This window comes from Anabrus simplex, chromosome 7 (genome assembly GCF_040414725.1).
Source record: "Anabrus simplex isolate iqAnaSimp1 chromosome 7, ASM4041472v1, whole genome shotgun sequence".
In the NCBI taxonomy this organism is placed as follows: domain Eukaryota; kingdom Metazoa; phylum Arthropoda; class Insecta; order Orthoptera; family Tettigoniidae; genus Anabrus; species Anabrus simplex.
In genome coordinates, this window is record NC_090271.1 from 224,485,077 (window position 1) to 224,511,513 (window position 26,437).

Here is a 26,437-nt window from a genome sequence, read left to right on the forward strand (position 1 = left end):
GTCATCACCCGGTAGTACCGAGTGAACTACCGAGTGAATGTCCTGACGCGGGACGTTTAAACACGTTATAGGTATGGCACTGCGAAGGTATTGCATCCCCCTATTAATACACTTCTCTCACAACGTAACAACTGTAAATAACTGCATACAGTTTATATTCACTATAATTGTTATATACGTAACTGCTAGGGAGTAGGAGGTAGTATGTGGAATAAATGTTAGTAACTCGTATAGTTAACTCATTCGAATAGTGAAACAAAGTATGGCGCATACCTACCGAAATGGTTTGTATACAAGGTGATTGGAAGTTAACAGAAAAGTAATGTATTAACAATTATTTCGTAAGTTCATGTGATACGGTACACTGTTAATGAGAAGAATAACCTGAATATGAAGAATCTTGTCCGCCTCTGTGGTGTAGTGGTTAGCGTGATTAGCTGCCACCCCCGGAGGCCCGGGTTCGATTCCCGGCTCTGCCACGAAATTTGAAAAGTGGTACGAGGGCTGGAACGGGGTCCACTCAGCCTAGGGAGGTCAACTGAGTAGAGGTGGGTTCGATTCCCACCTCAGCCATCCTGGAAGTGGTTTTCCGTGGTTTCCCACTTCTCCTCCAGGCGAATGCCGGGATGGTACCTAACATAAGGCCACGGCCGTTTCCTTCCCTCTTCCTTGCCTATCCCTTCCAATCTTCCCATCCCTTCACAAGGCCCCTGTTCAGCATAGCAGGTGAAGCCGCCTGGGCGAGGTACTGGTCATTCCCCCAGTTGTATCCCCGACCAAGAGTCTGAAGCTCCAGGACACTGCCCTTGAGGCGGTAGAGGTGGGATCCCTCGCTGTGTCCGAGGGAAAAGCCGACCCTGGAGGGTAAACAGATGATGATGATGATGATGATGAAGAATCTTATCAGAATATAACGAAAAATACTGACATAATTTCATCTACAGGATGACAAAAGTAATTACGTAAATGAACGTTGACTGGAATGTCCTTCTTTGCAATTGTGATAACAAAACATACCTGACAACATATTACTACACGTCCCAATGCCAAACAGCTATCAGTAGAATACTTCTATAAATACGGTTATTTTATATTATATTATATTATATTATATTATATTATATTATATTATATTATATTATATTATATTATATTATATTATATTATATTATATTATATTATATTTGATGTGCCACCACCCGTCGCGTATGTGCGGCCACAAAATTTGCATTTTGCGTGTTTCCTATTATCAGTGATGTCAAAAAACTGTCAGGCATCCGACGGTTTTCGTGGCATTTGTGGAATAACGTTCTGTAAAAATTTCTTTAAATTCTAAAAATATAACTACTATCTACGAATATGTTTAAATATCACACTAACACCACAAATATAATCTAACAGACTTTACATTATCTACAAAACATAACAATTGTAGAAAATATATACGTACATTCTAAACACACAGATTGAATACAGGTACTTTCGTACGTGTGTTGTGCGCTACACTGTGCTCAGGTCCTCCGCGAGTACTCGCAGTTGTAAGCGGAGGAGATCGGTGGTGCGCTCTACCGCTACAACCGGATTACTCATCGGTATTACTCGCTCCGTCCCCACCTCTAAACAGAACTACTCGCTCCGTCCCCAGCACTACTGCTCGAGCAGGCGATCGAGTGGCACATCCCTATGAAGAGGTGAAACATCATCGTCTGCGAGTGAGTGCACGGTATGTAGCTGCATTCATATCTCGCTGGTTTGTACCCTGTGCCGAATGCTGTATTCCTGTAGCGTGCTGTGTCAATGAACTACAGAAAGGTGAGAATTATTCTAAAATCTAAACAGTGTTTTGAGATCAATTTGCACTTGACCTCATAGAGAATAAAATAAGATTTAGAAATTAGACTATTTCATTATAAATGTTTAATGGGGAAGCGAGCTGGTTTGATTGGCGTGAAGGTAGCAGTGTTGCGAACTGTAGTTCGTCCTAAACTGTAATCGTAAATCGTAAGGTTGGTTCCATTATCACCCATAATATGAAATTACGCAAATTTTAATTCAGAATTTATAAAGAATGGTTTCCCTTTTAGACGCTCTAATTACGAGTCCTAATGGTTTGGAGTTTCATTCAACAATAATGCTATCTCGTGATACCAAGCATTAATTTAACTGATATGGAGAAACCATAAGAAATTAATAGTTGTTCCACTTATCAGTGTACCGGTACCTATTCTACTAGAATAGCTTCACGATATATATAATACATATATACGTATAATAGATCGCTTAATTTTATGCAATTCTAGTGTTTTGTTCTTGTTTTCGTATTGTCCCACATTCTAATCCGACTTACTTTGTGTTAACACATACCGGTACCAAAGGTTCGCCTTAGCGATAAAAGCGACAAAGTGTGGTTTAATGAAAATTTCTTTGGAAGCAGTTTAATAACATGGGATTTTCGTGAAAAGGTGTCAAATTTAATAGTTACCGTACCGGTACCATATTCGCCTTTTTTCACACACACACACACACACACACACACACACACACACACACACACACACATTCTTTACGTATATCTCAATGTATATTTTTTAGCAGATGGAAACTAGAATTGGAAAGACTGTTTGAGCATTGCGACACCTATCGCCATGTCCTGAAAAATAATTTTTTCTCAAGCGGTCATTGACGCTGGCAGGTAATTTTGCAGGTGCTTGAATTTACTTGTGATCTTTTAACATGCTTGGTATCCCTTGTACATCTGTTGGTGTGAAGATTCTTTTTCTACAACGTTAAACTATCTCTAGAAGACAACGATTAAAATGTGATTTTGTGTGAAGATTATTTTACTAGGTACATTATAAGTCCATCACTTGTCCCGTTTCTCTACGGGGTCGGATATGAAGCGAAATGAATCATCGAAGCGAGTTTTCATGACCGGATGCCTTTCCTGACGCCAGCCTCATTAGAGAAATTAATGAGATGAAATAAATGACGTGATATACGATAGTAGGCACAGGGTGAAACCCGGTACCGGCACATAGCCGACTTCTGTCGAATAGCACGTTAAGCCTTGAGCAGACGTCCCCATTTGGCGGACGAGTCACCATTAGCAGCGTCATACAGGTTTTCTTTAAATTTATTTCTTACGGGGGCCCCAGTTTTCCGCTCCCCCGTCGTGGCAATCGACTCAATCTACATTGCCTCCGACATGCTATTAGTTTGTAAGTAGAAAGAGATAGCTGGGAAGAGTGGGGAATGATACAAGGAGTATCTGCCTGTTTCCATGTTAGACACGTTACCAGGCGAGTTTGTATTGGTAGGATGGTGTTAAGGTGTGGTACTGAAGGGTCAGGGAAAAACTACATAGGCAGAAAAGAGCCTACATGTAAAACCTGCTATCTTTTGATAGCACATGCAAGGATGTGGGCTGGAATTGTTGTGTTAGTTAGGAGTATGTGTCATGCAATCATAACCATTTTCCTAGCTTTTGTCAATTATGGGGAATCGGTCCTTCTTGTCACTGCCTGGTGCGGCTCGGGTTCGCTGGCGTCTGGGCTTTTGGCCACAGGTTAGTCCCTTGGTCCAGCAGCCTGCGGTTCCTGGTACCAAGTCTCCTTTAAGGAGAAGGGGAGTAGAACCAAGCCTCCTTTCTCGCCTGTTGCGGTCCCTTCTTTGCGGTGTTGGTGGCACACACTTGCCTCTGCAACTTACATTGGTAGTATAGGGCCACCCTCACCCTCACTCCATATGAACACTGCGGAGAGGTTTGGAATTGAATCCAGCCGATCCAGACTTCTGGCACGCAATCTAGTGATTAGGAATATTGTATACCACCACCTCTTCCAGCTTCTACCCTGCCGACCAAGATTCTCATGTTGAACATTTTTTCGAACAAAGCCTAGGCGTACGTTTGAAAATATGGGCATGCTGTCATACAGAAAAGACTGGGTGCACACAATATAATTAAAAACTATCTGTAAGTAGTGTGTTAATTTTAGTATCTATTTTAAATACCGTACGTTCCTATTAAAGTCAAATTTGTATTCTCTAATATAATACTGCATAATAGTATGTAGTACTGCTGAGTTTTACGTGTAGTTGTTCATGGAACGCGGTAAGCTACCAGGTTTGCTCTCTGAAATTCAGTGGCGAAGGTCAAAATCGTGATTACCGGTACCGTATATTTTATATGGAGAGGGAAGTTGTTCTGGTGAAAACCTGGCAGTCACTGCAACCCATTCAGTAAGGACTTGAGTATACTGCAAACATCGCAGTGTTCTTCATTTTGCATTGGTTGACTTTGTTCCCTCTTGAACGATCTTTTTGGCTATCACTGATCCTTTTTGTACTACAGTTCGGGACTCGTGAAAGCCAGCTTGAGGAAGTCGATGCCGCTATAAGGCGCCTCAAAAACCAACTACAGTATTATCTTTTAGTTTGTCTTCGTACTTCTATAAGCTTTCGACAAAAATAGGCCTACATTAGTGATAGGCAAATGATACGCAAGTTCGAGCAGGCTCGAGCCACTCGAGCCGGCCCGATACGCTACATAGGCTCGATACGGTATCGAACCTGTTCGAACTGTCAGGCGAACCCACACATTACTATGCGGAGCGCTGAAGGACCAGTCGTCGTGTTAGACTACTGCACTCGCGATATTTATGTGCGCGGGGTGGTGAACACAACGTTCTCTGTGAAGGGAAAGAGCATTTGTTTAAGTCTTTCTGGTAGTACGAACAACAGATTGGTAAAAGCAATTTTATGGTAAGCTATTTATTTTGTCCGCTCTTCAGAAATGCTTTTCTTTATAACTTTGTCGTGTTTTGCAGGCTTAATGGTGTGGATCATTACTTTCAAGTACCGTACCGATAGTTACCGATATGCTACGAGTTATTATTGTCTAATTAATAATTACAGTATTAATAATATACGATAAGCCCGCCTGGTGGCCATGATCGTTAAGGCGCTGAAGTCTGAACGGTCTGACACCGATGTTAGCCGGTTCGAGTCCCGGTGGGTGATTTGTAATCTAATCACTAGATTGCGTGCCAAAAGCCTGGATTAAATTCCAAACCTCTCCGCAGTGAGGGCGTATGACGCTGCTCTGAGGTTGACGGCAGAAAGGGCATCCGGTCATAAAACCCGCCACGACAGATTCATCTCGCCTCATACCCGACCCCGCAGGGAAACGGGACGAGGGTTTAACACACAATAATATAATATACGAAGTTGCAGACAATGGACTTGGGACTACTTTTGAGAGCTTCCAGACAAACGAGTAAAATGCACACGATGTGATAAAATATGAAATACATCGACTATTATAAGGCATTTAAAAATTCAGAATGTTCGTCCTTCGACGTCAACATATGCAGGTAAATTATCCTTAATAGGCTCCTTTTTTCTTTCATGAATATCACAGTGGACGGCCACTCGCATTAGAATGGTGAAGGGCTCAGAATGTCTGCATGGACACGGTCTACAAAGTTACTCTACTGTTGAGGTATACAGTTTATACCGATTTTGCGTGCATAAGCATTAAGTTATGAACCCATCAATTTATTCATTGATTGGCAATTAGTCCGCCTCTGTGGTGTAGTGGTTAGTGTGATTACCTGCCACCCCCGGAGGCCCGGGTTCGATTCCCGGCTCTGCCACGAAATTTGAAAAATAGTACGAGGGAGGTCAACTGAGTAGAGGTGGGTTCGATTCCCACCTCAGCCATCCTAGAAGTGGTTTTCCGTGGTTTCCCACTTCTCCTCAAGGCAAACTTAAGGCCACGGCCACTTCCTTCCCTCTTCCTTGTCTATCTCTTCGAATATTCCCATCCCCCAACAAGGCCCCTATTCAGCATAGCAGGTGAGGCAGCCTGGGCAAGGTACTTGTCATCCTTCCCAGTTGTATCACCCGACCTAAAGTCTCAAGCTGCAGGACACTGCCCTTAAGACGGTAAAGGTGGGATCCCTCACTGAGTCAGAGGGAAAAACCAACCCTGGATGGTAAATGAACTAAGAACGAAAAGAAATAATAATAATAATATATAATAATACTGAGCTCAGTAGCTCCAATATTCAGTATTCGGGAGATAGTGGGTTCGAACCCCACTGTCGGCAGCCCTGAGGATGGTGTTCCGTAGTTTCCTATCTTCACACCAGGCAAATGGTGGGGCTGCACCTTAATTGAAGCCACAGCCCCTTCCTTCCCGCATCTAGCCCTCTCCTATCCCAATGTCGCCATAAGACCTATCTGTGTCGGAGTGAGGTGAAAGCAAATTGTAAATAATTTTCTAGTAGTTGCCAATAAAAGTACATAATAATAATAATAATAATAATAATAATAATAATAATAATAATAATAATAATAATAATATAGATTATTACCCCCACCCACCATCCCTGATGCGCCTCTGACTTCTGGCCAGGATGTAATAGTGTCGAGGATCGTAACAAAAGTATGTTCCTGCAACGGTACAAATTACTCGCATATATACAAATAATGTTGCAGCAACATTGTAGGAACAACTTGTTGATGCATCTTCTTTGTACTGTACATTCAAATGAAGTTCTGGAGGCAGTCTGTATATTCTGGGGAGGCATTTGCAATGAAACGTCACACATACAGATTTTGGCTGTCTCTAAATTGCAGATACAGTTTGAAGGAATTCTTCGCTCAAAATATACAGAAGTGCACAGCAATCGCCTAGTTCAGTAATCTAACACAGCCTTCTTGAGGTTTCTGGTTGATAACAAGCAAGCCGCTAGGTCGCCACGTGCCCAAAAGCTCAAGCAACCTCAAACTTGTTCAAACTCTGGCATCATCTGTTTGAGCAGCTCGAGCCGGACGAAAGCACATCGCTAGCCTAAATGACTGTGACTGGCTTAATGACAGGAGCCAGAGGGACCATTCTTCAATGTCAGTAGACTTTTATCAATGATTTGGACTTGCTTAAAGCCTTCATAAACATGGCTGGCATAACAGTACTTAGAAGTCAGATGGTGTTGAATATTGTTTTGAGAGGAAGTACAGCTCGGCAACAACCTTCTCTTACCCAGGGGAATTATGGGGGGTTCAAACTTGACAAATTTAAATGGCACATACCGGTACTGGTTTTTGAAAATGCAAGCTATTAAGTCAGAACTATTAGGAAATCAAGCGTTTGCAAAATTTAAAAAGTTAACCTAAAAACTGCTGTATTTATCTATTAATGTAGTTACTGTAACATTTTACTGAAAAAGGTTTATTTTTGGTGAGAAATATGGATTGTTAAAATTTGAAGAATATGGACTGAATGTAAGTAAAACAAAAACTGTTGAAATGACTATCAACAGGAAAGGCACAGATTCAAACATTTTTCTGGAGGGAATTCTGTTACAATCTGTTTCTAACTTCAAATGCCTTGTAAGTATAATTTCAAAAGATAACACGATAAACCAAGAAATACTTAATAGGACTCGGAAAGCTTCTCAATTTTATTTTAAAGTCAGATCTACTGTGGGACAACAAAATACCACAGAATGCAAAACTGACCATGTTTCATACCTAAATTCATTCCAATTCTCACATACAAGCTGGACACATGTAGGTACCCTACATAACAAGGCTAATTGTAAAATCAGAACAATGAACCACAAGATCAGGAAATACAATATTAGAAATTAAGCAGACTGGAAGGAGGCTGGCATCAAAATACCTGTTAATGAGCTTTTCAGAAGATTGACATTTTATGGGGATGGGCAGAATGACAGAACAGTGAGGAATTATTTTGATGGAGAAGTGAAAGGGAAAAGTTGTTCATGGTGATGGTTAGAAGAAATTACTTAATAATTTTGAACATCGCTTAGAGTAAGCTCATTTGTAAAACCCTTACCTGAGTCAACTGATAATCAAAGTACGACAATAAGACTAAGAGAACCTCTAGTGCGAGGAAAAACTCAATAGAAGCACCTAGCACGCATTCAGAGGCACATATATTTTGAGGAAATACACAACAGATATGGGACACCTTTTTCGTGTCATACTCATTTCAGTTCTATTCGTTTTCCACCCGTAAAGGATTATCTTTGCAGTAAATAAAGTGAAATAAAGAAATAAAGTGAAGTTAGTCTAAAATGGGACGTTATTCGGTCATCGCAAATCTAACCATCGCACCTTTTCAACTACCAGTTAATGGGCTAATTATTTAATAGTGATAGTTTCATCATGATCTCATGAGTAACTTATTCTAACATTACAACAGACCTAAAAGTTGCCATTTTTTAATGGCGTATGGCCTCCGCAGATGTGTATTTCAGAGTTTGCGTCTGTGAGAATGTAACCCTACCTACGATGGATTCTAATGGCGGCACATGCACATAGTCCCCCTGACAATCTGAATCAACAAATGAAGATTAAAATCCCGACCCAGCTGGGAATATGACCGGGATCCCTTGGACCAAAGCCAGCATGCTAACCATTTTGCCATAGAGCCGGAATCTTTATGAAAATATACAAATAACAATTATAAAATGTTAAAATATATTTGTTTTTTATAGGCCAAAAAATTCTTTCCCATTTAAGAAAGGTACGCATTAGTGAACATAATTATACTAAAATTTCAAAAAATGAACAAATCCCTTACAAAAATGTCAAAAATAAAGCAACGTAGGTAGGTATTTACGGTTAAACTTAAAAAAATCTTCATCTATGCGTTAATAAATAATTCGTGACAGACAGACTTGAAGAATGAAGTGATAATGCTAATAGAAATATAAATGAGTCAAAATACGTGGAGTGGCCCGTAGCACCAACTTTATCAAAACGAGAAGTATATATTTATACACTATGCCTTTGCTGGCGAGTCCCAGTGTTTACAGTGCGCTATGTCTTGAATACTTTTCGTCTAGAGCGTGGCATTGTATGGAAGTGAAACATGGACGATAACTAGCTCAGAATAGAAGCTTTTGAAATTGTGGTGTTACAGAAGAATGCTGAAGGTGAGAGATAGATCGGTTTGGCTAAATTTGACCAGAAGAGGAGATAGAATGATGACGCATCTTAAGACACCGAGGACTTGTGCAGTTGGTTTTTGAGGGGAGTGTAGGGGGTAAGAACAGTAGGGGTAGACAAAGGTATGAAGATGACAAGCAGATTAGAGCAGACGTAGGATGTAGCAGTTGCGTAGAAATGAAAAGATTAGCACAGGATAGGGTGGTGTGGAGTGCTGCATGGATTGATGACTCAAACATGTCTTCTGGTATGAACCAGAGCAATTTTGTTACTTTCATTAGTCTGTCTTATCCTTGGCTTTGATAAAATGAAAGTGACTGAGGTATGAGTAATGTCATTCCTTATGCAGCCAGTCTCTGCTATGAATGGTATGAACATGTTGCTCATAGGGTCAGTTGATGTGTGCATTTCGGTGAGCTTGACAGACTGATTTGTAATTGCAACTTCCGGCTCAGTGAGGAAAGCAATGGGTAACTACGGTAACTACTTCAGTCATTTCCCTAGTATGCCTCTTCAGTGATATCTAGGCCATCTATGACAGCTAATGGTGAAGCTGTTGAGGATCCAAATACGCACTAGTACTGGATGAGATACTTTGGCTATAAGTGCATAACTTTACAAAATTTGACGTATATAGAGAGTGATACACAGGGACGAACTTTTGAATAAAAATTGACACTCAGATGGCCTTTCCTGAATTTAAATTGGTAATTTTGATTAAATATAGAGAAATACTTGTTTTTGAGCCACTAGAAGATTTAAAAAATGTAAAACCTGTAGACATTTTTAATAATTATAGGGAAAAAGTTTGGTCATCTCCATTTTTAAACAAATGGCGGAACATTTTGTCTCGCGCTGGATGCACGCACCTGGTAGCCCGCTATAAACTGATGTCTTAACTTCACCCGTTGAGTTGTGAAAGGTACTGTACTGCTCTAAAGATGTTGGATAAAATCTATTTTGTAATTTAAAATACAGCATTTATATTTGTTAATTTTATTTTGTTTTCAGAAGTCTCCCCCGAAAAATAATGTTGGGTATGACCGTCCTCTATTAAAGCTAATCAGAGGGAAAAACGAGAGGGTCCAATCCTTCGAAAAATAAAGGTATCTGCAAAAGAAATGGAAGTGCCTCGAGGGAGGATGGAGTAAAAACGCAACACCCTAGGCCTTGCGGGGCTAGAAATGAACAAGAGTTGATAAAAAGGTCGGATGGGAAAGACTAAAGTGAGGAGCCTGGCACAATTGGAAACAATATCACACTCAGCTAAGGATCCCGTGAGGAACTACGCTTAATGGGCCTTAACACATTTAATTTTGTCCAGATTTAAAATATGTATTTTTACATAGTAATTAACTGCATTTCTTTAGATACCTTTTTATCATGTCAACCTGCAAAAGCTGCAGCAAGATTTTCAAACAAACATTTGACGTATTCTGGCAAGAATACCCGTCAAATAAGGGCTCGATAGGCTTATGTAAATTGGCTGAGGGAGGCCAAACTACTGGGTAACTCGTATTGTAAATTCTGAATGTCGTCTTTCTTTGGCTGATACCTTCATTTTTGGAAGAGCAGGACCCCTTCCATTATTTGCCTCTGATTAGTGTTAATAAAGGATGGCTGCCCAGTTGTTCCTCTTAAAACAATACTCACCACCACAATCTACAGAAATAAAATAATTTCGTCTGAACACTTCAAATTTTTGCTTCATACTTCGTAGCCTGTTTATCTTGGTTCAGATGTACAAATGTTGGAAGTAAATAGATTCAGCTCTACTTGTGTGTGTTTATTAGTATTGACATCGCTGGTAAAATCAGCTGAACAGAAGTTCTCAATATGCTTTATGTACTGTAAGTTCAGGTAAGCAAGCTGAGGCACGCGCTAAACTATATATTACTTGATTGCTATACAGTGGTGAGCAATATTAACGAGGTCAAAATATAAAATGTCAAGTTTCTCAGTTAACAGACAGTTCAAAAAAAATTAGGTGAACATGTTTTTGAATGTATGCCATGTTTCACAAAACAATACCTCACACCCAGGTATATTGCCAACTAAACCTTTATTCTTTACCATTGAAGTATACAAAAGAACATCAATGGATTCACGTTCATTTTCAGAACACAAAAGAAGAAAACCTCATGATAATCATTTCCCAACTCCAGTTTCCCGGGTGTGGTGTACAAGCACTCGCCATCTCCTGTATTCATACATCTTCTGTTCCAGTTCAACCTCCCATTTGTGTCCTCTCTCCTCCACATCTGATCTTAGTCTCTATCCAGCATTTTCTTGGTCTTCCCTGTGGTCTGCTTCTATGAGATTAAGGTCAAAAAGAAAACATAAAGGTCCAATAATACTGCCTAGAGAAATTCCCCTCTTAATTATTACAGGGTCAGATAAAGCTTTGCCTACTCTAATTCTGAGATTTATTTTCTAGAAATATAGCAACCCATTCAGTCACTCCTTTGTCTAGTCCAATTGCACTCATTTTTGCCAGTAGTCTCCCATGATCCACCCTATCAAATGCTTTAGACAGGTCAGTGCTTTGGCACTGCCGGTGGCTCCAAGTAGCCTACGCAGTGACCTCCACGGTATGCACTAGCCATGTGTCTTGGTAGGTGTGCTATTTAGCAACTGATGAGCCCAACTTAGCACACTGGGGTGAAATGCTGGCAACCAGGAATGAGTTAAAATGTCCAATAACAGACCAACTATATTGGTATTATAAATTTACTCATTCGGGACAAATATTTCAGGTTCCCTATGGGAATCAACATCTATATCACATACCACTTATTAAATGTTAAACAATTAATTTATTGAAACCACCTATTCAATACTAGTAAAGGCTTTAGGACTATAACATTGTCATATCAAGTATGGTATATGTTTCGCCTGTCATTGCAGGCATCGTCAGCTATGAATTCTAACCGTCAGTTCTGAGTGGATGCTTACTAGGATTATTCTAAAACAATACTTTTTATAACAATTTGCACTGGAGTACAAGAACATTAGGTCATATTGGAGTGAACAAGCTGTTCTTGATTGAAAAGTTCAAATGTGACATCCAACATAAGTTCACATCCAATGGCAATAATATTAACTGTCAACTCTCATGTGCCGGTAATGAGAATGGCATGATAAGAGTGGAATTTAAAACTTCTGTACATTTTTTTCAGTCTATTAAAAGATTAACTTGTACTAGAACTATTCTTAAAAAACTATTTTTTACACAATTTACACTAGTATATAATATATATTGTACTGGGAGGTACACCTCAACACTGCTCATTCAAAATAAGCGCCTTAATAAACTCCTCTATCAATTAAATGGTGAAACTGATACTGTATGAACTTGGAACTTTAATCAGATGATGTCACTACTGAAATATTAAGTAACCGTGTTATTGTGAAGTTTCCTAAACTGATTGAATTTCTCCTAGTTTTGTTTTGCTATACATCAAGAAGTTTGGACATTTTTCCACAGATGACACTACCAAAAACTCTGATCATGCACTCTGGTGCAAGGTGGAAGAACTTATAACTTGAAGTTTTGTATTCCTAGGTTTTCCATAACTGAATCTATGTTCATTTATTTTTGGGTTGGCAACACTTCTTTTTCTTTCCACCAGTTTTGAATCTGGCCAATCATAAATTTTTGTAATTAATTTTCAACCAATCCCGCATTTCTTGTTCACTTTGAATCAGCCAATAAAAATTAAGAGGGTGTTTCTTGATTAGTCTTGAATGCTCTCGAACATTCTCTGAGGGTATATAAACTGCGGCTTCTCACGTTTCCTTGTCAATTGATCATTGTCTTTCTGTGTGTGTAAGGCAGGAGGTGGGGCCGCCTCTTTCTTCGGTCAGCAGAACATCTATAAGGTAATGGCCACGTAAAATCTTTCTTTCTTGCTGTCTCCGAAAATTTATGCGAGGGGAAGGTCCGAATCTTTAACTATGTAACCAACGTTTCTAAAATGTAAATCTTCTTTCGGCTAATGTAAAAAATTTCATAAGGTCTTTAACTGTAAATCGGGGATAGAGAGAGAGTTACCCTCTCGAGCTCCCCTTCATCTTGGTTCAAGGTGACTACGTTTTCGTAACTGTTTTCTTCCTGAAATGTATTAAAGTTATTTCCATGCGAGCCACCTCAGTAGTTTGGGAATAGCCCCTGTTTCATCAGCCTAGATCCCTGTAGGTTTTAATTTTTCATTATCTGGGAGTGCAGTGTACGCCTCCATTCAGTTTGTGTCAGAGTCGTTTATTTAACCTGTTCTTTTTCGCAAAGGCCCTGTAGGTTGGGTACTAGATACCCCTGCGTAAAACTATTTCAATTTGTAAGTTGTGCCTTGAGAGGCTAGAGATTGTAAGATTTTTGATGTTGCCTTGAGTAGGCTGGAAGTAACTGAGAGCCTGTTAGCTCTTCAAAATTTTGTAATAGTGAAGGGTGCCTCTGAGAGGCTAGACATTGCAATTTAGGGAGCAAGTGCTCTTGAATTAGGGAATTTCTGCCCTTGACTAAATTATTCCTCATTTTGAATTGTAAAATTGAGCCGGTAGCTCAGAAATTGTAACATTAGGGGCTTGAAGCCCAAAATTGTTAAAGTTCTGAATCTTGGATTTTTCCAAGTCTCGTTTCAAGATTGGCACTGTACCTGATTTTTCAGTGTGATTTCACCTAGTGGAAATTTAAGTTTTTTTTTTAAAATATTGAAATATAACGTTTGTTAAAATTTTAATTCAATTCTTGGCATTGTAGTCAGACCCATTCAAACCCGCACCTTCTTTCACCTCTGTGTTCCACAAATACCCTGGAACATATATAACCAATTGTCTTTAGTATATTCCCAGAAATCTTATCAATTCCAGCTGCTTTTTTAGTTTTCAACTTTTGTATCTTATTATAAATGTCATTATCATATGTTAATTTTAATACTTCTTGCATTAGTCACCTCTATCTGGTCATTATCCTTGTAACCAACAATCTTTATGTACTGCTGACTGAATACTTCTGCCTTTTGAAGATCCTCACATACACACTCCCCTTGTTCATTAATGATTCAGGAAATGTCCTTCTTGGAAGCTGTTTCTGCCTTAAAGTACCTATACATACCCTTCCATTTTTCATTAAAATTTGTATAAATTCCAATTATGCTTGCCATCATGTTATCCTTAGCTGACTTCTTTGCTAGATTCAGTTTCCTAGTAAGTTCCTTTAATTTCTCCTTATTTCCACAGCCATTTCTCTTTCTTTCCAATCTGCACCTCATCCTTAGTCTCTTTATTTTTTAGCTGCCTTCTCTAGATTCTCTTCTCGAAGAGGGGTGACCTCAGAAGTTTTTTCTGACAATGTTAAAACATTTTGTGGAGCTTCAGAAGAATTGAAGCGAGCTATTGCTTCTTCCTTAGCTCAGCAGGAAATTCAAATACATGGAATTTTTTCTCCCCTATGAGCCCCACCATGGAGGCCGATGGGAATCCTGTGTCAAACTTCTTAAGCATCATTTAAAGAGAACTTTGAATTCATCTTCCCTTTCTTATGAAGAATTTAATTCACTCCTAGTTTTGACTGAAGGTGTAATAAATTCTAGGCCACTTACCCCTTTGTCTCAAGATCAAGATCTTCAAATCAAAAATCAAATCAAAATCTCTTTATTTGCAAATGAGGTGTCTACCTCGGTGGCAAATGGTACACTAAAATACATTGTCAAGCACTAAATTTTAAATTAACAGGAGACGAAGAAAATTTTCCTAGAATACAATATTATACAATTTACGCTAATAATTTTTTCTATTAAACACACACATCATCCTTAATAAATTTATATTGTTTACAAAATTCTACTTATAATATCTTACAAACATAGTCAACTCATATACAGTACGGTATGTGAAATTACTTCTAATAATACTATACAACTGGTATAAGATTAAAATTAACACTGAATTTATTTACATATTTATATTTTACCCATTTTGGAACCTAAGTAGCATAACGACCTGCTGCGTCTTAACCAGAGCCCCTTTTGCCACCACTTTTCAGAGTTCCTGAAGGGCCTTCACAGCTACCGTAGCGGTCCCAGGGCCCTCGAAGTCCCCACTGTACTTCACCCCTACAGGCAGTCCCCTACTTGGGCTGTCCAAACTCCTTAGACCAGGGGATGGAATTAATTTAATCACACATTTATTATTTACAATATCCTGCACTGGTCGAATGCCCTCTAACATTTAATTTATTATCTCTGTTGTTGTTTATTCTCTTCTTGAATATCTGTACAGATTTTGGAAAAGGATCAAACACTACCCCTGGTAAACTGTTCCACTCCTTCACGCCCTTCCCAATGAAAGAAAATTTACCCCAATCGCTTCTGCTAAAATTCCTTCTAATTTTGTACTTTTGGTCAGTTCTACCAATATAATTATTTTCCAACCGAAGCCTCTCACGGATATCTCCCCATGCTTCTTCTCCTGTATAGGCTCTATATAATACTATAAGTCTATTTTTCTCCCTTCTCTTACTTAAAGTTTCCCACCCAAGTTCCTTTAACATTTCTGATACACTACTCTTTCTCCTGAAATCCCCTGTTACAAACCTTGCTGCTTTCCTCTGCACACCATCTAGTTCTTTTATTAGGTATTCTTGGTGAGGATCCCAAACACTGCATATTCCAATAATGGACGAACCATACTTAAGTAACTTTTTTCTTTTAATTCTTTGTTGCATCCTTTAAGTAGTCTCATTATGACATGTAACGATCTGTATGCTTTCCCGAAAATGTCATCAACATGACCCTTCCAGTGCAAATTACTTTAAAATCTCACACCTAAGTATTTGCACTTGCCATCTTTTGGGAAAACTACCTCATCCAAAGTATATTCAAATTCAGTTTTAAAGCTCCTGTTTGTAAATGTTGTAACAGTTGATTTGCCTCCATTAATCTTCATATTTTCTTCAACCCATTCTTGGATACTGTCAAGGTCCCTTTGTAATTCTGAACAATCCTCAGTGTTATTTATTTCCCTATAAACAAGTATGTCATCTGCATACAATCTTTTTCGATGTTATATTGTTCCCTAAATCATTTGCGTATATTAAGAAAAGTAATGGACCGATTATACTACCCTGTGCAATTCCCTTACAGACTTTCTCTTCCTGTGATATATTATTTCCTACTTTGACTTTCTGAACCCTTGAATTTAGAAATGTTCTTATCCAACGTATAACCCTTACATCCAATCCTATTCCCTCGAATTTCTTTAATAATATTCCATGTTCCACTCTATCAAAGGCTTTGGAAAGATCTATGGCTATGCAATCTAACTGGCCTCCTGAATCTAACTGATCTGATATGTCCTGCTGAAATCCCACCAGTTGTGCCTCGCAAGAAAATTTCTTTCTAAATCCATACTGGCTCCTCATGAACCAATTTTTATCATCACATACCCCTCTGATGTACTTTGCTATTAAACTCTCCAGTATTTTACAAACTATACTGGTCAGGCTGATTGGTCTGTAGTTCTCTGGTTTCCTTTTATCACCCTTTCCTTTATAAATTGGTATTATTATAGATTCCTTCCATTCCTTTGGTATCACACTATTATTTATGACATAGTCAAAGAGAAATTTTAAATAAGGCACTATATACCACCCCATTGTCTTTAATACCTCCCCAGTAATTTGATCACTTCCTGCTGCTTTTCCTTGCTGAAGCAGTTGGATTTCTCTGAAAATATCTTCATTTGTGAATGAGAAGCTTCTTGTTTCCCTCTGTGTCTCTCCCTCTCTATCTTCTGTTACGGTTTCCAAGTCCTGACAATCTTCTACTGAATCTCGGAATTCCCTACTAAAGAGGTTTGCTTTCTCAGTATCTGTTAAATAGTGTTCACCCCCTTCTCCCATCATTGTAGGAATTTGGATTCCTTTTCCTTTTTGATTCCTAATATATGAATACAGCTTTTTCCATTTCCCTTTGTGGTCATTACCCTCTTGAATGCCATTCATATAATTCTCTTTTGCTTCCTTTTTCACTCTATTCAGTTCCCTCATTAGCTGTTTTCTACTTTCTCTACTCTCCCTACGTTCTTTGATTTTCCTGTTTACTATTCTACATTTTCTTTTTAATTTTCTTATTTCCCTTGTGTAATAAACAGGGTCTAGAGGTCATTTTACCCTTCTTAACAGGTACAAATCTCTTCTCTCCTTCCCAAATGATTCCTTTAAATTTAGCCCAAAGTGTATCCACATTATTCCCTTCACTTATCCAACAACTGAATTGTGATTTAAGGTAAGTCCCAAATTCATCAACTTTAGTTATTCTGTATAATTTCTTGTCTTTTGTGACCCTCTTATTAAGCATTTTTGGTACAAGTCCTACATCCATTATTACAGCCTTATGGTCACCTATTCCTTCAATTACCTCAGTTTTACCAACAATTTCCCATGGTTTAACCAAGAATACATCTAGCAAGTTATTGAGATGAGTTGGTTCTTGTACTACTTGTGTAAAACCTCCCTCCCAAATTAACTTATTTGCCAGTTTCTGTTCATGGGCTTCACTTGCAGCTCCATTCCATTCAACTTCAGGCAAGTTTAGATCTCCCCCAATTATTACCGTATCATTATTGTTTTTATGAGTATAATCTATTATTTTCTCAAATATTTCCATGTCTCTTTCCTCTCTTCCAGGCCTATATGTTCCTATAATTCCCACCTCCTTCATATTATCACAAACAAATTTTATCCCTAATATTTCATCCCTTTCATCAGTAAACCATTCATGCGAACAATAAGTTTCCTTCACCAGAATAAATACCCCTCCTCCCTTTTTATCTCCTCGGTCTCTACGATAGACTGTATACCCTTCTGGAAATACTTCTGTATTACCCACCCCTTCTCTCAACCACGATTCCACTCCTATCACCACATCCGTCTCATAAGATTCCATCAATGTACTGAATTTTAATTGTTTATTTACTACACTCTGACAGTTTACCAAGAGCAATCTCAGACCTCTTTCCTCCCTAAAACTTGACTGTTGCAATTGGGTAACGTTTGACTCATGAGTTGAGAACTTCCCTGGAACCCAGATCCTTGTACATAGATCTTGATTTAAGGATCTGGGTTTTCTGGCAAGTTTCCCTGTATATGCCAGTTTAGTGGTATGGGTTTTCTTAAGTACAGATTAGTTTGCAAATCTCTGTTGATAATTGTAGCAATTTGTCTACAGAGAGTTGCTTTTCCATTACCATTTAGATGTAACCCATGTCTAGTGAACATTTGCCTGCCAAGACCTAAAGTATCTACTACATAGACATTTCTAAAACTCTTACTTAATCTCTTGATTTTTATATTTACATCATGTACAGCTTTGTTCACACATGAGTCCTCTAAAAGGTCATACCTAGGTGGCACATTAACTACAATTACTTTTGAGTCAGGTAGTTTGGAAATCTCACCTCTGAGGGTCCTAATTAGTTCCTCACCTTCATTTGCAGCAATGTCATTTGTACCACTCACAATCACCACACAATTGTCCTTCTCTAACACAGGATCACAACTTGAAAGGACGTCTTCAGTTTTGGCACCTGGTTTTATTAGTCCTAAAACCTCAGTTTCTGGATTCTGCAGCTCATCCTTGATGCCTTCTGCCATACCCCGCCCTTGACTGTCTGCGTAGAGGTGAATCTTTGGCGATCTTGACTTTCGGTTGGTTTTCTTCTTCTGTAGCTTACCTCCACTGGATTTAAAATTATTTGGAAAACTTGGTGTGTCTTCTTCTGGAACTTGCTGCAATAACTGAAATCTATTTTGGCACTGCAAAGAGTTTTTTCCCAGTTTTAAGTTGTACGTAGTTTCTCCCATATGTTTAACATTAGGCCTAAAATGGCCACGCGTCACTTCCGTCCACGGCGATCTTTCTTCTCCAATGTCTTCTTTATCTTCCAGTTTCTTTATTCTGTCCTTTAAGCTTTCATTTTCATGTTTCAGAGCGCATAAGTCCTCTTGTAGCACTCCTAAAATCTTAATTATAGTTTCGTAAGTCTTTCTTGTTGTTGTTCTGCCTCACTCTGTTTGTTTACACTCGGGACACAGCCACTCACTTTCTTCAATATCAGTCCTATTTACAATATTTGCACAACGAAAATGGTACCATTCATCACACTTACGACACAGAATCCCATTTTTAACTAGTCTTCTGCATTTGCCACATTTTTCACTGCATCTTACACCATTATCTACTACGGATATCACAGACTCGCACACAGTAGTTGTCATCTTGAATCAGTATTTCCCCTTACTCCTTCACATTTCTTGATAGGGCAATCCATGACCTCCTCTATTCCGGCGCTGCTCCGGAGACTTGATTTATCTTTGCCAATTTTGTGGAAGAAGGTAGAGGCTGCTCGTGATAGGTTCTGGCAGCGTTGGCGCCTGGAATACCTGCGGCGGCTTCAGGTAAGGAGTAAATGGAAATTTGAACAACCCAACATCAAAGAAGGCGATTTGGTTCTTCTGCGGGATCCAAGTCCTTTAGTTTGGCCAGTGGGTAGAGTTGTTCAAATTTTTCCTGGGCAGGATAAGAGGATTCGGGTGATAAAGATCCGCACTAGTGGTGGATTCTTTATTAGACCCATTATGTCGGTGCCCTCTCCCTCTTGATATTTCTTGATTAATTTGTAATTTTTGTTATTGTAAGGCCCGAAAGATTATTTTTTCCTTTTTTCTTCTCTTCGCCCTTCCCCCAGTATGATTCATGCGTTCATGAACGTACAATTGTTGGTAATTTTTACTATTTTCGGTATCTCTTATTTGTCTGAATTTGTCATGTTGTTCTTACCTTAATTGTTTCGGTCTGGTTACTTGTCTTTAATTTATTACAAGTTCCCTTCGACGTGCAATCATGTCACAGGTTATACGAACACTGCTTGCCTATTTTCTTTCCCTTCTTCGCTGCCTTACGTCATTTTTTTCTTGCTTGTTTATTGGTTGCATCACCTTGACATGACTGTTTGCATCACCGGCAACTTGATTTTTAATTAGTACCGAAAGTGTATTCTTCCGTACTTTTCTGTTTTTTCATTGGAAATTTTTAATATATTCTTTCTGGACTCCCTTTCCCTCACTATTTTGTATTTTTTGTTAAGATTTTCATGTACTGGTTTGTAATTATTTCTGTTAGTTTTACAGCACTATATTGCGTCCCATCTGGAACCTTCTACAGCGCTATTTAAGGGATACCTCAATCCAGTTCTACAGGAATGCAGCCCTCACTCTCAACAAGATTTCACCATAATCACTAGTCCACGGCAGTCTGAATGGTCTCTTTTTGTCCAGGCTGAACTTCGCCACACGCATTGAAGCCGGTAGCTTGTTGACATCCGCTTCACCTTGCAAAAGGCCGTTGACTCCGGGCCTTGCTTGCTTATTCGATCTGCGGCATGTCAAGATGAACGTTATTTCTGCACTCCTGAAGCTGGCATGACGGACGCTTTTAATTTTCTATGGAATTATATTTATCATAGCCTGGACTTTGTATTTTGCACAAAGCTGTGATCCAAACTCATGAATCTTATACGTTTTGGCCAGCCATGACTAATTTTCGAAGATGACTATTTTATGCAGCTGGTTTGCCTTTCAAGATTTCCAATAGCACTGCAGTGCGGGACTCTTTAATTGCTGGTCTCATATTTGGAAACCATTTATTTTAAATTATTTCCTGGTGGATAATTGGGTGCTGTAAAATCTTGTTTAAATTTAGAATCTTTGTTAATTTATTGGTCTTGGAGACCACTTTTTCACAATTTTTGATAGCTTTTATATCGAGTCATGACTATTTTAGTTAATATTGGTCTAGCTTGGACTAGCCTTCAAAATATATGTAACTATTTCAGATATTCTGAATTTTCGTCTGCTTTCATAAGACAGCAGTCTTATTCATATTTATTATCTTGTGCACAGCCGGTGGCCCTTTTTTTGGCTCATGGATATGTGGACACTGTTTGAGCTTAAAGCTTAGTTACTGCTAATGTTCAAAATCGTTCAAATTATTTATTGTTATTTCTTGAAATTCTAATAAATGTTGTAACTGCTGATCCCTCTATTTCTCATTTCCCGAGAAACTTGGAAACCCTCTCTGGCCATACCTTGTTTTCTCCAAATGTGAAGCATTCTTCTCCAGCACCACATCTCGAAGGAGTTGATCTTATTCAAATCTGAAGCTCGTAAAGTCCACGTTTCAGCACCATAGAGGAAGAAAGAGAATACCAGTGTCTGTACTAGTCTCATCTTTAGCTTTACAGAAATGGAGCGATCCTTCCAAATTTGAGATAACTGAGACATGTTGTTCTTGGCTGTGGCAATCATTCTCCTGATCTCTATTTCACAGCTGTTGTTGCTAGTTATAATGGCACCCAGGTACAACATTTCTGAAACCATTTCCATTTCGCTGAAGGCACTGAGTTCGTTCAGCTTGCCAGGCCTATCAAATAACATAATTTTTGTCTTTTGCATGTTGATCTGCAAACCCAAACTGATGCTCTCAGGGTGAGCAAAATAAAACTGGCCCAGAAAATATTTATAAAACTGATGTGGAATTGACCCTTGTTAATGAACAGAACTGCCCATCACAGTAAATGCTGGAAACCGTGATTTTGATGCACCAATTGGTTGCTGTCTCATGTCTGCACGTGCGCATTATAAATGGTCCGTTATTGGACAGTATAAATTTTCCAGCTAACTTATTCCTGGTTGCCAGCGTTTTGCCTCCGTGTGCTAAGTTGGGCTCATCAGTTGGTACTTAGCACACCCACCAAGATGCATGGCTAGTGCATACCGTGGAGGCATCAATTTTGGTCGTGAGTCAGTCTCTCATAGAGCATTGGCACTGCTGGTGGCTTCAAGTAGCCTACGCTGTGGCCTATGGGAATCAACATCTATATCATCTGAGTACGTCACTATTTCATTATGTATGAGTGAGTGATAGGAGCAGACGTGTTTAATGATCAGGTCAATGAAACACAAAATAAGGCTCATGATGAAACAGTGTGTTCATTGTCAACTGTTATTCAAGGCAAGATTTGTGGAAAGCCTGAATGGAACTGTTTGTGCAAGAGTGTAAGTGTTTTGGCAAAACTTCCAGAAAAGCCTGTAATGTGAAACTTGGTGGCGAAATGGCATAAAACAGGCTCTGCAGTGAATATAAACCATAACTGTCCAAAAAGAGTTCAAACACCAGGAAACTGCTGGAGTGAAGAAAGCCTGGAACAAAGTCTAGTGAAATTTCAATGCCATTTATCTGTGCAAGTGGGAATTAAGAGTTCGTGTTGAAACATTATCAAAAAGGACCTGCATCTGTATCCTTACAAATTTACTGTTGTGCGTGCGTTAAAGCATCCAGACGAACCTGGTTTCTGAGTGAAGTGGAGTCAGGACTTCTAGATCCACAGTTTTTCATTCCCTCAGACGAGTCCATTTCCAGCATCTTCTGTGATGTTCATTAACGAGGATCAATCCCGGGACAGTACTATTGTAAATATTTCCCAGGCCAGTTTTCTTTTGCCCACCCGGTACATTCCTACAAAAGATTTTACAAATTTATTACCGAGAAAGTCTATCCTTAAAATTAGTTGGTCATCCATGACAAGTTTGGGAGATGCTTTGATTCTGTAATTTAGATGTTCTTCTGAACTGAATTTCTTGAACATGTTATTGATTTTAGTGGTATATCGGATTCCTCTACTAATCAATTTTCTTTTTCAGATTTTGGTAGTCTGACCTGAGACTAGCCATGGTAATGGACATCAAATGGAGAGAAAAGTAATTGGGAGAATATTTGCAATAAAATAGGTAAAAAATTGCACCTATCAAACAGAATATTCAGTTGTTTTGGAATATGCTTCCTTAAAAATAATTTTTCAAATTTTTACCTTAATTTAAATTTAATGCATTTAGGGGTACTTTCTTAAAATTTGTCTGAGAAGTGGAATATTTTGGACAACTTATTTCAAATAATCTATCAATTGATTTTAGTCAAAACTATTTGTCCTAAATTTGAAGTTTATTGCTTGTCCATTTAGAAATAGACAGCAGTTATTTTCAGTTTTATTTTAGGGAGAAAAGTTTATTTTAAAAAAAATTCTTTTAGTATCTTGTCTAACAGGAACCACAGCTCCTAAAACAGGACTGCACTTCTGTGGTCAGGCTCTTATTTCAAAGCTTAGTGAACAAATGTTGCATAATCCTATTCAGTTTTATAATTAAAGAGCTTTTTTTAACACTTTCTTTAGCATGTTACTGGTTTCAGTGGTATGTTAGATTCTTCTAATGATCAATTTTCTCTTTCAGATTTTGATGGCCTGATCATACAGACTTGCTATGGTAATAAAGGAGAGGAAGAGAAGACGAAATTGAAGAAAATATAATTTTGTAATATATAAAAATTCTATCAAATATACAATTGGAAAAATGAACACATCATTTTTTAAATATATATATTTACTTAAAGGTTTATTAAACATATTTCACTATTTAAAAAATTGTATTTGTATACTGTTTCACAATAAATATGATGAATATAGCAATTTCTTTTAATACCAATTCTTTTTCCTTAAACAAAAATATACAAATTATTATGATCACTATCTACCTATACATAACAAAAGTATGAAAGAGTAAGATCATTTCTTGGTAATTTCTTCAATGAAAAGTCTTTAAAAAAAACTGAAATTAATATTTTGGACTTAGTTTTTTGAAAATTATATGAATTTATAAGTAAAAGCTTTTCATGAAATTAGTGTAATTTCATTAAAATATTACAATTTGACATTCAAAAATAGCTTAAAAATATACCCTAAGTCCCACACCTCATTTCAAGTGTCCAGGTCCAACGTTGAAACTTTTTTGAATCCTCGAGTTTCCTGTCCAAGAAAAAAAGATTTAAAAAATATTAGAATACATGCCATGCTACAGTGCATTACACTTAAAAAGAAAAAAAACCCTTACACTACATGCAAGGAAATTTCATCTTGCACATAATTTTTTTCTTTTTCTTTTCACTCCCAAGCTAGCTATGGACTACATTGAACATCTGCATTGCAAGATCAGATCTAGAATTCTCTTTTGGCTATTAATAAACAGGACTTCATTTCTGCCTGGGATTGAAGACACTTCAGCAACAACGTACAGAAAAATAGCTTGTGTAGACATAGCACATAGCTAGCTGTATCAATACAGTTGTAATAATATGAACACATACTATGCTCCACAAATCTAAGAGGTGGATGCAGCACTAAAGGAGTTGAGGAATTACAAGGCCTGCAGAAATGTGGAAATATGCCAGTGACAGAGTTTGGACCTCCCTACACATGACCCTATCAAAAATTTGGATAACAGAAAAATTCCCCAAACAATGGACCACTGCTATAATCCACCCACTCTGCAAAAAAGGAGATGAGAGCAATCCAGTATACCTCTCTTGGACTGAACATACAAGATTCTCTCTAGAATCCTATAAGGTAGGATTAAAAAACAACCAGAGCGAGAATTAGGTGAATAACAGATCACTTTAAAATCAGCCCTGGCATATTGAAAATGAATGAAAATCCACAGTCTGTTTCCAGTCATTCGACCGGGTCAGGAATGGAATGAATGAAGCCCCCACTAGCGACGAGGACAGGAATTGCGCCAGTTGCCGAAGCATGTCGCACTCCTCTGGGGCAATGATTAATGAATGACACATGAAATGATATTGGAGAGTGTTGCTGGAATGAAAGTTGACAGGAAAAACTGGAGTACCCAGAGAAAAACCTGTCCTGCCTCCACTTTGCCCAGCATAAATCTCACATGGAGTGACCAGGATTTGAACCACGCGACCCAGTGGTGAGAAGCCGATGCACAGCCACCTGAGTCAAGGAGGTTCTTCCTGGCATTTTACAGGGAAAAAAACAAGCATCTTGCAGTAACCTTTGTAAACTTATAAAAAGCAAATTACTATATCCATAGACCTCCAATATTAAGAAATTTCAGACTCCACCCAAAATTAATCAAATTGATAGAAACCTTAACCAACACAAAGTCAAGTTCAGAGGGGAATTTTCTGAGCCATTCCTCATAAAAACAGGTTTATGACCGGAGATTGACTGTCACCACTGCTGTCAACTGTGCCTTGGATTATGTAATGAGAAAATGACTAAAGGATAACCTGAAGCACATGAAAATTGGAAGATCCAGAGACAACATACGTTTAAACGGCCTGGGATTCACTGATGAACTTGCTCTCCTGTCCAACAATGTTCAAAAATCCCGACAACAAGGTAAATCACAATAGGAAATAACACAGAACCTCAGAATATCCTTTGAAAAGACGGAAATCATGTTAACTGACTCGCCACCCGGAAATAAAATCACATTAGAACAGGAAATCAAAACTGTTGACAAATTGAAATATTTAGAAGAACTGATAACATATAAGCTCAATGAAAAGCTGACATCTCGTAACAAAATAAATAGACTGACCAGAGCAAAATACTGTATATTACCAAGAACACATACAGTAAAAAAAGGCCTCTCAATAGCCACAACATTAAAACAATGCAGAAATGGACAGAAAACTCAAGACTGAAAGAAGAACAACAATCAAAACATGCCTTAAAAAAATTAACACTACAGGCTAGCTTCTAGCTTCTAACGGAACAGTCTAAAAGGAAATGGAACCAGTAATGAACTTAATCAGGAAGAAACAAATCTCATTCTTTGGACATCTACTCAGGACACCAGAAAACATGATCATCAGGAGAATTATAGAAAAATTATGGAACAGTAAGAGCAAAACTAGACTGATTACAAAAATCAAGGAAGATATGAGGGAAATACAAATTACAATTGAAGATTTTAAAAGCAAAACAAAGAGGCAATGAGGCGGGTGATTTCGACGAAGAAGGTTAAGATCCAAGAGAATGAAGAAATATTGGGCTGATAGAAAGCTAAAAAACCCATTTTACAAAACTGGCTAAAGTGCTCCATAAGAGGGCAATAAGATGTAAACAAATAAATAATAATGACCAAACAACTTTGCCGCACGGTCTGGGTCGCAGAAATGTGAGATCATATTCTGGAGATGGTGAATTCCAAACCCACCACAGGAAGCCTTGAAAATGGTTTTCCATCCTTTTCCCATTTTCACACCAGGAAAATGATGGGGTTGTATCTTAAGGTGCCGGTCACTTCCATCCTACTCCAAGCCATAACCCCAAACATCCATCGTTAGAAACCATCTATGTATTTGAGCAATGTTAAATCACAAGCAAGTAAATTGTTTTCAAAGATATTCTGGTATGCTGAAGAAAATAAAATAAAAATCATTCATCATTTGCCTTTAGCTAGCAAAATAAATTATGATATTCACTACATCTTTTCCTGCAAGGATTTATTGGATGGACCAACTGCTGCCTCTCTCAG

The 26,437-nt window shown here is 38.3% G+C and overlaps 1 long non-coding RNA gene across 1 annotated transcript; it reads left to right on the forward strand.

Moving 5' to 3' along the window:
• Nucleotides 1-1,650: 1,650 nt before the first annotated feature.
• On the forward strand, nt 1,651-23,500 carry LOC137501488 (uncharacterized). Its single transcript, XR_011018567.1, has 3 exons — nt 1,651-1,812; nt 22,742-22,828; nt 23,327-23,500. It is a non-coding gene; the product is annotated as an uncharacterized lncRNA (long non-coding RNA).
• The last annotated feature ends 2,937 nt before the right edge of the window (nt 23,501-26,437 follow it).